Raw genomic sequence first — 7893 nt, 5'->3', positions numbered from 1 at the left:
GCTGGTAGATTAGTTGATTACCCCTGTTGTGGCTATCACATGTTTCTAATGCTAACAACGGATGAGTGCTGCATGTAGGCTGCAACACCTACCAGGAAGCTTCAGCGCCCTGCTGCTAGCACATGAAGCGCTCGTGCATTGAATTGTTTTAGTCGGAGTTCAGATAAATGAATCAGAGAGGTTGCTCTAGAACTGGAGTAGTATACTTCAAAGTTCAGATAACTGAATGCTACTTCAGATTTCAGCTGACTGAATGCTCGGCCACTGGAAGCTGAAGGCTAGAAGCTGTAAAAAGATATTCAGAAGTTCGAAGAAGACTTTCAGAAAAGTTCAAAATCAATAAAGAGCATTAGAAAAGCAATTATTAAAATAAAAATTAGTGCATTGGTCCGTGCGTCCTGGATGTCGTGTCTTGTTTGTGTGTGCATGCACACCTTGTGGGTGCTCGTGTGTGTGTGTGTGTGTGTGTGTGTGGGCGCTATGGTGTGTGTTGTGTGCGTGCTCCGGCGTGTACTCATGTTTGTGTGTGTGGTTCAATTAAAAACATACTGATGTAATGGCAAAAGAAAGTGCGTTCTAAAATAATTAGAGTGTCCTTTTATTCAAAAAAATTGTTAGCTTATGTCAAAAAACTTGCAAAAATTATATTTATCAATTTCTTAGTGTGTAAAAAAACAGACTCTCACTTTTGAAACTCGGTAGTTCCTCAAATAAAAAATAAAGTATGCTTGAGAAAACAAATAAAAAATAGTTTGCACAACTTTGGTAATTTCGAAACGAACAATTAGGAAGTCTATAGAAGGCAAATGAAAAACGTTCAAAAACCAAACGTGGGCAGTTTGGTGTATGAAAAAACAAAGATATGTTATTTGCTTGGTATATCATGATTTGGTTGTCTTCTCCGTCAGCAAGTTTGTAATAAAGAAAAGTTCTTGTGAAAAAGGCAAAGTAAAAAACGTTATTTATTTATTTTAAAACGAAGCGGTTCAATCTTAATTACGAAACTAGAGTTTCCATATTACTATAGAAAAAACTAAAAAGTCCAAATTACAGAAAGAAAGCAGTTTGATACTTATTAAAATGTCATATTTTCCATCTTACTAAAGAATAAAAATCAAGAAGTTCAAATTAAAAATAACGGAGTACTTCGACCTAGACGGAAAACTCAAATTCTTTCCACTTCTACGAAAAATAAAAGTTAAAGTTCAATTAAAAACAGTTTGATGCTTTTTAGAAAACCATATTTTTCTCTAAGAATAAAACTAATAAGTTCAAATTAAAATAAAGGAGAAGTTCAGCGTTTGTAAAAAAACTCAGATATTTATAAACCGATAAAAAACCAAGAAGTTCGAATTAAATTAACATATCAATTCGAAAAAGTCTATAAAAAGATTGAATTTTCCCCGTTTCCCAAAAAATCTAGAAGTTCATATTAAAATAATGGAGCGGTTCAATGCTTACGAAAACTCGAATTTTTAACCGATACTAAAGAATAATAAATAACGAAGTTCAAATAGAATTTCCCATTAAAAAATTAGAACTTCAAATGGAAAAAGAAAGTATTTCAAATAAACCATGAATTCCAAATTATAAAAATAGAGAAGTTCAATATTTATAAAAAACAATTTTCTCTTCATCACTAAAGAATAAAATTAAAGAAGTTCAAATTAAAATAAAAGGAGTACTTTCATGTTTACGGGAAACTCAAATTCTTTCCATCCCTAGGAAAAATAAATGTGTGAGGTTCAATTTTAAAAAAATGTTTGATGCTTCTTTGAAAACATATTTTTTCTAAGAATAAGACTAAGAAGTTCAATTCAAAAAACAGAGAAGTTCGAAGTATATAAAAAACTCAGATTTGTTAAGAAATGAAAACAAGAAGTTCAAAAATTAAATAACAAGAAGTTCAACTTTTAATAATAAAGCGCTTCAAAATTTCATAAAAAAGATTAAGAAAATAAAACCAGGAAGTCCATATTAAAAAGATGGAGAAGTTCAAGCATTATAGAAAACTCAGATTTTCCTCGTTATTAAACAATGAAAACAAGAAGTTAAAAAATAAAATAACAAGAAGTTCAACTTCGAAAAATAGAGCGCAAAAATTCATAATTTTTTTAAGGAAATTCAGATTAATATTCATAAAAAACAAAATATTTTCACGTAACCGAGAGAAGTTCGGATTGATAACTGCGAGAAGTCCACGTACAACATAATGTGCATTTGGTACTAAAAAGAATAAAAAAGCAAATACTAATTTTGTTGTTGTTATAAGTTCAGGTCCTCGATCGAAGAAAGTTAAACAAAATTATTGTGAGAGATGTTGTACAAAAGAAATATTATTTGTGTAACAGTAACGAATGGATGAGAAAATTACAAACGAAAATACGTCACAGAAGTTCAACGTGAAAACAGCTGAAAGTTCAACTACTACGCTGAATGAATTTTAGATTAAAAACATTTCAAATCATCGCGAGTATGAAAAGATGATCAACATGAGAAACTTGCGTGCTTACAGCTGCTTTCCATCCGTATATCACCTGCTCAATTCCGGTGAATGGATGGAGAGTTACGAGCAGTGGATGGAGACCTACGAGCAAAAAAATCACATGAAAAACAGAGTGAAGTTCAGGTACACGCGCCGAGAAGTCCAGGTTCTTCACGCGGTGCATTTTCGAAGAATCTGTTTCGCGATAAAGGCAGAACGCATGATCCCACCGTTTTCGAAATTACTTGAAAACGGCTAGGAATCAGAGAAAACCATCAACATGAAAAACTTTTGCATTTTCTGTAGCTTTTCAGCGTTATATTATTTGCCCCATTCTGATTAAGTTTGTAGAAATTACGGCAAAAATATGTTTTTAACCATTTTCAAAACTGACATAAAACCGTAGTGAATTAGGAGAAAAAATATATACAAAAAAGTTTCGCATTTCTTCAAGCTTTCCAACGCCATATCATTTGCTGCATTTGGATGTACGGTTAAACAATTAGCTCAAAAATACGAACTCGGTGGAACTTGTACCATTTTCTAAATTACTTTTAAACCATTCAAAATTAGAAAAAACATTTAACATAAAAAAGTAGCACATTTACATAACCTTTCCAACGCCATATTATTTGCCTCAATTGGATTAGCCGTTTAGAAATGACGTCAAAAATACGAACTCGGGTGTTCGGTTTACGAAATTTTACGATTTTCCGAATTACTCTTTAACCATAGGGAATTAGAGAAAACTTTCAACATGTGGAAGGAGCGGTTTTGCAGCAGCTTTCCAACGCCATATTATTTTCCTCATTCCGATAAACGGTTTAAAAATGCGATCGAAAATACGATTCAAGTTTTTTGTTTGAAGAAAAACGGTTTTCAAAACTGCTCTTAAACCGCTTACATTTTACCAAAAAATTAACTTGGGTCATGATACTGATGTCCATAGCTATCCAACGGTATATCGCAATCCCCATTTGGACACCTTTTAGCTGAAGTTTAACCTAGTACTCGGGGAAGGTCAGGCGCGTTATTCGGGAAGTTCATGTTGTGATCAGAATATTATTCTGATCCCGTGATTAGAATAGTGTTTATGTGTATATATATATATATGCATAACGTGTACAATATGTAGTATCATAAAATACCAGCAAACGAAAAAGAATTAAATGGAAAACACAAAATTAAATGAAAAAGAAATCATAAACCCAAAACCCCTCAACCTTTTAATACCGATTGGTGTCACCAACCGGTACTAAAGGGCTCCCTGCCCCCGGAGCTGGCTCGTGCCACGTGGTTGCCCTTTAGCACCGGTTCGTGCTGAACCGATACTAAAGGGGGGGGGACCTTTAGTGCCCACACTTTAGTGCCGGTTACCGAACCAGCACTAAAGGGCCTTACAAACCGGTTCTATTGCCCGGTTCTGCACTAGTGTTTGTCTTAATTTGTGAACTTTTGTTTAAAATTTTGCCGCGACCTTTAGTTTGATTTGCACTAGAAGTCTGACGCAGCAGATTGACAGTCATAGTGAATAGTACAGCGTGCACATAAACTGGAACGTGCATCCACAAATGGGCTGGCCCAGGTGAGCCGCCCAGGTGCAAAACATTGACTTCCTGCCTCTACGAGCCCCTTGTATGGTTGGCGGGCCACTTACCGGGGTTCTCAGCGCGGACTAAGTCTTTGAAGAAAAGAACATCCTGCCCTTTATTATGAACAAAATAACGGATTAAGTAACCGATGTGTTTAGGGGGTGTACCAAAGCAGAAATGCTATACGTATCATAGATTACAAAAAAAAATTGAAAGGACTCGAATTAGCAGTACTGAGATGAGAATGATTCATTGGCATGGCAAGTTGACAACTGAAACTGGTACTAGTAGTATTATATTTGATTGATGGTGCGTAAGTACTGGCACCCACAACATGCACTCCACAACAATAGATTATGGATGATGCGATCCAACCTTGAAATTATTGAAAAGCCAAAGCATATAATAAACAAGACACAATCATTGCTTCGTATGAAGAAAATAAAAATCCCCTCGGTCAGGAGCTAACCCCACCCTTAGCGCGTAACCCCTGTTCCCTAATTCACTCGCCCGCATACCCTTCTTCCCTTGCCTCACCGTTAGCCTCCCCAGATCTCGCCATCAACTGCATTAGGCCATCCTCGCCGACCTAGCCACTGATCTCCTGCGTTACTCTGACCACGCCTGTCGGCTCGTTGTTGCAGCACCGTCCATGCTTGACCGTCACATGAGTATTTCATTATTTTGTATGAAGAAAATAAAAATTCCCTCGGTCAGGAGCTAACCTGTAACGCCCCGAGTCCGATGCGCCAGGTGTCTTCCAGTTATTCAACAACCCTTCGCTTCTGCCAAGCTCGGGGGAGGTGCCCCGGTATCGTATCATCCCATTATCTTTTTTCTTTTACTTATGTTAGTTCGATCATTTGCTTTTCGATGAAATAAAGTTTAGTTCGATCCTTTCTTATTTAAGAGTTTGCTTAGTGATCTATCCTTGTGATCGTGTGCAAGTTATACAATAAAGTTAGTTTGAGTTTTTGCTTTCTTTACTTTCATGTTGCAAATAAAGAGAAGAAATAAGAAAGAAAAAGAGGAAGGAAATAAAAATAAGAAAGGAAATAAAGCAATAAGATTATATACTAATCCTATGGTAGGTGATAGCACTACATAAGGAAAATTATAAGTAGAAAATTTTATTAGAGATTAACAAACATGGCATTAGTCAATGATGCAACTCATGAAAGAATTAATAAGGGAAGAGTAGATTGACATATAAATATACTATCCTAGAAATCTTTTGTGATTGTGAGCCCTCATCAAAATATTATATGCCAAAATTGTTGACGTTGGACAAGGAAGACAACCTAATGATTTATGTTTGTTAATATTCACATAGAAGTCATATTGTCATAGATCCTTTAACATGTGGTGCTTGCCCCCTATCTTTGCTAGCCAAAAATTCCGCATTAAGTAGAGCTAGTACTTGTGTATCCAAAAACCTTAAACCCAAATCTTTTTCAAGTGTCCACCATACCTATCTAGGGATTGAGCAAGATCCCTCAAGTAAGTTGTCATCGGTGCAAGAAGACAATAAACATTGCTTTTAAAAGTGTGTGATCATTTAGTGTAAGAAAAAATTAAGCGTTATATGAACTTGGATGACAGAGAATTAAAGCGACAGACTGCATAATAAAGGTTGTCATCTTAAGGGGCAATACAACGTGACATTCTCTTGCACTAAGGGATTGAGCATACAAACAAATAAGCGCATGGCAACCTTGTTGGAAATATGCCCTAGAGGAAATAATAAAATGATTATTATATTTCCTTGTTCATGATAATTGTCTATTATTCATGTTATAATTGTATTATCCGGAAATTGTAATACATGTGTGAATACATAGACCACAATGTGTCCCTAGTGAGCCTCTAGTTGACTAGCTCGTTGATCAACAGATAGTCATGGTTTCCTGGCTATGGACATGGGGATGTCATTGATAACGGGATCGCATCATTAGGAGAATGATGTGATGGACAAGACCCAAACCTAAGCATAGCACAAAGATCGTGTAGTTCGTTTGCTGTAGCTTTTCTGGATGTCAAGTATCATTTCCATAGACCATGAGATTGTGCAACTCCCGGATACCGTAGGAGTGCCTTGGGTGTGCCAAACGTCACAACGTAACTGGGTGACTATAAAGGTACATTACAGGTATCTCCGAAAGTGTCTGTTGGGTTGGCACGAATCGAGACTGGGATTTGTCACTCCGTATGACGGAGAGGTATCTCTGGGCCCACTCGGTAATGCATCATCATAATGAGCTCAATGTGATCAAGTGGTTGATCACGGGATCATGCATTACGGTACGAGTAAAGTGACTTGCCGGTAACGAGACTGAACAAGGTATTGGGATACCGATGATCGAGTCTTGGGCAAGTAACGTACCGATTGACAAAGGGAATTGAGTACGTGATTGATTAGGTCCTCGACATCGTGGTTCATCCGATGAGATCATCGAGAAGCATGTGGGAGCCAACATGGGTATCCAGATCCCGCTGTTGGTTATTGACCAGAGAATCGTCTCGGTCATGTCTACTTGTCTCCCGAACCCGTAGGGTCTACACACTTAAGGTTCGGTGACGCTAGGGTTGTATGGATATGAGTATGCAGTAATCCGAAAGTTGTTCGGAGTCCCGGATGAGATCGTGGACGTCACGAGGAGTTCCGGAATTGTCCGGAGGTGAAGAATTATATATAGGAAGTGTAGTTTCGGCCATCGAGAAAGTTTCGGGGTCACCGGTATTGTACCGGGACCACCGGATGGGTCCCGGGGGTCCATCGGGTGGGGCCACCCATCCCGGAGGGCCCCATGGGCTGAAGTGGGGAGGGGAACCAGCCCATAGTGGGCTGGTGCACCCCCCTTGGGCCCCCCATGCGCCTAGGGTTGGGAACCCTAGGGGAGGGGGCGCCTCCACTTGCCTTGGGGGCTACTCCACCCCCTTGGCCGCTGCCCCCCCTAGGAGATCCCATCTCCTAGGGCCGGCGCACCCCCCTAGGGGGCCTATATAAAGGGGGGAGGGAGGGCAGCCGCACCTCAAGCCTTGGCGCCTCCCTCTCCCCTGCTACACCTCTCCCTCTCGCAGAAGCTCGGCGAAGCCCTGCTGCGATCACTGCTGCATCCACCACCACACCGTCGTGCTGCTGGATCTTCATCAAACTCTCCTTCCCCCTTGCTGGATCAAGAAGCAGGAGACGCCATCCGCTCCGTACGTGTGTTGAACGCGGAGGTGCCGTCCGTTCGGCACTTGGTCATCGGTGATTTGGATCACGGCGAGTACGACTCCATCATCCCCGTTCTCTTGAATGCTTCCACACGCGATCTACAAGGGTATGTAGATGCACTCTTATCTTGATTCGGCGGCATCGTGGGATGAAGCGGCCCGGACCAACCTTACATGTACGCTTACGTGAGACCGGTTCCACCGACTGACATGTAGTAGTTGCATAAGGTGGCTGGTGGGTGTCTGTCTCTCCCACTTTAGTCGGATCGGATTCGATGAACAGGGTCCTTATGAAGGGTAAATAGAAATTGGCAATTCACGTTGTGGTTTTGGCGTAGGTAAGAAAACGTTCTTGCTAGAACCCTATTGCAGCCACATAAAAACTTGCAACAACAATTAGAGGACGTCTAACTTGTTTTTGCAGCAAGTTTTTTGTGATGTGATATGGCCAAAGTTGTGATGAATGATGAATGATATATATGTGATGTATGAGATCATGTTCTTGTAATAGGAATCACGACTTGCATGTCGATGAGTATGACAACCGGCAGGAGCCATAGGAGTTGTCTTTATTTTTTGTATGACCCGCGTGTCATT

This window comes from Triticum urartu, chromosome 4A (genome assembly GCF_056163025.1).
Source record: "Triticum urartu cultivar PI428250 chromosome 4A, HENAU_Tu73, whole genome shotgun sequence".
Lineage (NCBI taxonomy): Eukaryota > Viridiplantae > Streptophyta > Magnoliopsida > Poales > Poaceae > Triticum > Triticum urartu.
This window is presented reverse-complemented; position numbering follows the sequence as displayed.